Source organism: Phyllostomus hastatus, unplaced genomic scaffold (assembly GCF_019186645.2).
Source record: "Phyllostomus hastatus isolate PE091 unplaced genomic scaffold, TTU_PhHast_1.1 phas_scaffold_501, whole genome shotgun sequence".
Taxonomy (NCBI): Eukaryota; Metazoa; Chordata; class Mammalia; order Chiroptera; family Phyllostomidae; genus Phyllostomus; species Phyllostomus hastatus.
Window position 1 is genome coordinate 1,136,597 of NW_025334033.1, and position 4,541 is coordinate 1,141,137.

Here is a 4,541-nt window from a genome sequence, read left to right on the forward strand (position 1 = left end):
AACAAGGAGGCGTTCTGTGGTCCTATGCTCTGGTGGTCTTGAGTCTGATGCTGGTAGTTGGGACTTTGAGGGATAGGAGAAGAAAATTACTCTCATATCTGAAAGGTATGTTGTCCTAGATACATAAGACAGAGCTCACTTAAGGTAAAGATTGACCTTTGCTAAGGAAGCCATTGGTCTAGGATGTGACTACCTGCTACGACCTGCCCAGTTAGGAAACTAATCAGATTATCCTGTGTGGTTACTTTTGGTCACTGAACTTGCCAGGTCTGCCACATGGCCCCTTTGAACTTGTCAGGTTTATTGCATAATCTCTTTTTCATTCACAATTTGTAGAGCATACAGTAAATGTGAGTTTACTGCTTGGCCTTTTAATCATTATATTTGTATGTCTTTTAAAAAGCTTAAATCATTAGAAAAAAATAAGATATTTTCAAATTTGTGATTATAATTAAATGTTTAAATTTTTGAGTATCAAAATTTATAAAGCACATTAAAACAATATACCATTTCCATGGATTTACCAGTAATACTCATATTGCATTGCATCATATATTTGTTCAATTTTTGGAAAGCAAAATAGTAGCCAAGTTTCAGGAGATTCCCAGTGCCTAATGGATGGGGAAGAAAGAAGAGAATTATCAGCATAGGTACTGATGGGATAAGAGGGGAAGGGGAAAGAATTACAGGCCCAGAGAAATAGAAAAAAGTTAGCCAAAAAGCCTGGTGAAGAAGGATTGTGATTAAAACAAAGGGACCTAAAACTGATCCCAGGTATCTCAAGGTTAGGGACTATATGCAACAGGATGAACCCTAAGGAAGACTAGAAGTGGAATAGAGGTGAAGAGAAAAGTGCAGGACCGGTAGAGATGAACAGAGTAGCTAATTGGTATCACAGGTGATAATTAGAAAAAGGGATGAGAAGGGAAGTTTTTGAAAGGGTGTTTTCACAGGGTGGGGTGGGGGAAGTTTTGCTTTCTTTTTCTCTTTTTGTTTTGTTTATAGTGGGGCCATGAAGAATTGGGGATAATGGGTTAAATCTGTGATGCTATATAATGTTTATATCATCTGTTGAATATAGATGCAATCAAAATGAATTCCGCAAATTCAGGGTGCATGTGTAGAGGGTGAGGAGATTGTTGTTTGCCAACACCTTACTATGGACACACCTCTCTCTTCCCCTGAATTGTAAGAATATTTAGATCTATGGTTGGGGGAGGGGCAGCCTGACTCCTGAATACATCCCAAACTCAGAGTCTGTTTCACTCACTGTCACGTGGTGTGGCTGCATTAACTTATGGTGCTGTAATCATCATCTTGTTCAAGTAGATCCTTGCTTAGGTCAGCAAGGTTCTTTGAGGGCAGATGATCTCCCTTATTCAGTGCTAAGCCTGGCCAAAAGTGTCCCATTTAGAGTCACTCAAGGCTCACATATTTTTAATACCCCCTGTAGGACTGCAGAGTCAGCTAATTTCAGCATTTGCAACCCAATTTTTCTTCATTCCTCTCTCCAAGAATCTACTTTAGAGATTGGGCAGCTTTTCCTTTTCAATACCTAGAACACGTGGGGTATGTGAATCTCTGCCTATATATATTATCTTGGTATTTTAAAGCTCTTTACTAAAGTAGTTTTCCTACAATGATTTCAGAGAACCCTACAATCATCCTGGGATTCCAAAATGATCCACTGGTGCACCTCTCTTTGGAAAAGGAAATCTGCAAGATAATCTTCCTAGTGCTAAAGTAGAAAATTATGGGTGAGGGTAGATCTGTAACCACATGAAATTTAGAAGCAAAACCTGATTTTCATTGCTTTATTTGTATCCAAAAAGAGTTGTATGATGTACAGACAAATTGAATAGTATAAGTAAACTCATGCAAGCATTTATTTACTTTTTTTCATCTCTGCTAATCACAAAAGTGGGTAATGAGCAAAGAAGGAAGGAGAGTATGAATTGAGCATGTACTATGGACTAGTCATTATGCTGGACTCTCATATATTTGTATATATGCTAGGGAAACAGTGCAACAGAAATCTGGAGCTACCTTTTGAAAGAAATTTGAAGAGTTTACTCAGGTAATGATTTGCAAATGGGGACATATAGCCCTCAGTTTGAACCAAGCCTATTTTCAAAATGGAGGGAATAGACCTGGTTTATAAAGGCAAAAGTTGGAAGGAGCTGTTGATTAAAAAATGCGTTGCTAGGAGAAACAAGACTGTAAACTTATATCATTTGTTTTCTGTTGGTGGGGCAGCTGGACTTTCAATGGTTGGCTGACTCAGTGATCAAGCTAGTGGGGTTGTGAGGTGAAAACAAAGGGTAATATATAATAAAGCATTTGTCAAGTCCTATTTCAGCCCAGGCCTATAGAATGAAAGCAGCCCAAGCCTGTAGATAGCCTGTGGGCTGTCTTTGAGCACACAGTTATAGTACAGGGAGTATCATTTAACAATGATGCAAGGTGTACAATTTATCAAACATTACAATCAACACAGAGTGGGGGCTGCTGGCTCTGCGGGCAGTTCAGAGCCCAAAAATACAACATTATGCTCTGCAATCAACTTCAAAGCTCAAGCAGCAAAAATCCAAATTTTGGGCCACAATTTACGATATTAAAGTTCTTACAGGTCCTCAGTAGGTATGACTATTGTTACTGCATGGCATCTGGGTCTGGAGTGGGTCTGCCTCTGGCCCACGGGTAGTGTGTGGGTTCTTCATTTCATGCAGGAAAGATCTCACAACAGAGTCCAGGTGACTTTGAGAGTATGTTTATTAAAGCTAGGGACAGTGAAACAAAGGAAGGGCTTCAGATAGAAGAAGCAAAAGGAGAGGGCCTAGGCAGGGCTGTTTCGGCTTTCTAAGAAATAGAAGTTACAGTAAAAGAAGTAAGCTCACTGGGAAGTCAGAGAAAAGGGGGGCCTTGGAGGCAGGTTCAGGGAGTAAGCCCAGGATGAGCTGCCACTGCCTGCTGTTCCCCTGATTGCAAGTCTTGTGTGGACCCTTAGAGTTTAGGAGAAGGAAAGTAAAAAGTTTATGCCTGAGAAGGGGCATGGGCATTATTTAGAGTGAGCCCACACTGGGTCTTTGTTTTGGGGGTTTTTATCTTTCTCCTGCAAGCAAGAATCTTAGGGAGGGTTTAACAGAATATTCATCAGCTTTCTAGGTGCGTTTTTAATATGCTGCTGTATCAAAATGAGTGTATAGGGGAATTTAGGAGATGCACACCTGTGAAGGGAACAGTGTTGGCATGATCCCAGGAGGTAGAGCAAGCTGCTCAGGCTTTTTATCTTTCTTTGGCCTGTTGAAATTCTAGGGGAAGTCTTGGGGCAGGGTCTTAACATTAGCTTTTCAGGTGTGTCCTTCAATATGCTGATTCATCAAAATGTGTATAAAAGAATCAGGGTTATTTATTTATTTTTGGTTAGTTTTATTTTCAAAGAACATGATTGAAGAGGGACCAGGACCAAGGCCAGTCTGCCCCGGGATGGTCTGGAATGTATAAACCATCTGTAACTAAGTGTTCTTGGTTAGGGAAGATAAAACCTTGTGATTCTTTAGGGGACTTTAAATTACCAAATTGTTTGGCCTTGTTTAATTATTTTGTTTCAGTTCCCCTTATTCTACTTGCCCTAGCTTCTCACTATCCTGCTTCACTATCACCATGATTTAGGGGATAAAACTGAGTCTCAGAGAGTTTAAAAAATTTATTCCAGGTTGTGCAGCTAAAAAGTATCCTGGAAATGATCATAATTCACATGAAACACAACCCAGAATATCCTTGTTCAGCACTTTGAAATAATTTTCATTTGCTACTGTAAGGGAGAAAACGGTTTTCTTCAACCCCTTTAAGATCCTTGGCTGGGCTTGAATATTAAACTTACAAAGAGAGATTAACAGGAGAAAAGCATATAAACTTTATTGAACTTTTGCGCAGACATGGGAGACTTCACAAGAGAATGGAGACCCAAAGAAGTGTGTAGAGCAGGAAGCTTTTATATCTTTTAGACAACAATAAATTTGTAAAAAATTGACAAGTCAAAGGGGTTTGAGCTAGGGATAAAAAATGGTGGAAAAATAACTAGAAAGAAAAGGGTTAGTTTAATAAGGTTTTATAAAGCTGAATTTTACTTCAAAGCTAAGCCTTTAACCACTCACGTTTTATCCTCTATGCCTATTAACTTGAATGATACTTGAACTGATCTAGACTGTTTAGAATGAAACCTTGCTTAAATTACCTTGCATAAATTAACCATGTTGAGGTCACAAAGGATAAGAAGATATCCTAAAGGAATGAAAATTATTTTCAGTAGGCCCATCTAAACAAGAATATATATAAGTAGCCCGAGTTAGCTGTATTCACTTGTGCTAGGTACATTAGCTCAAAAGAAAACTTGATTTAAAAAGTTCAACCTAAAACAGTGCAGGTAGCATCAATGGTTCATTAACACATAATGAGGGGGGTTGGGTTACTTCAATACCTTTGAAAGTAAAGGAGGAGGGAATCTGCTTTTACTCATTAGCCAATCAGGCTCTGAGGCC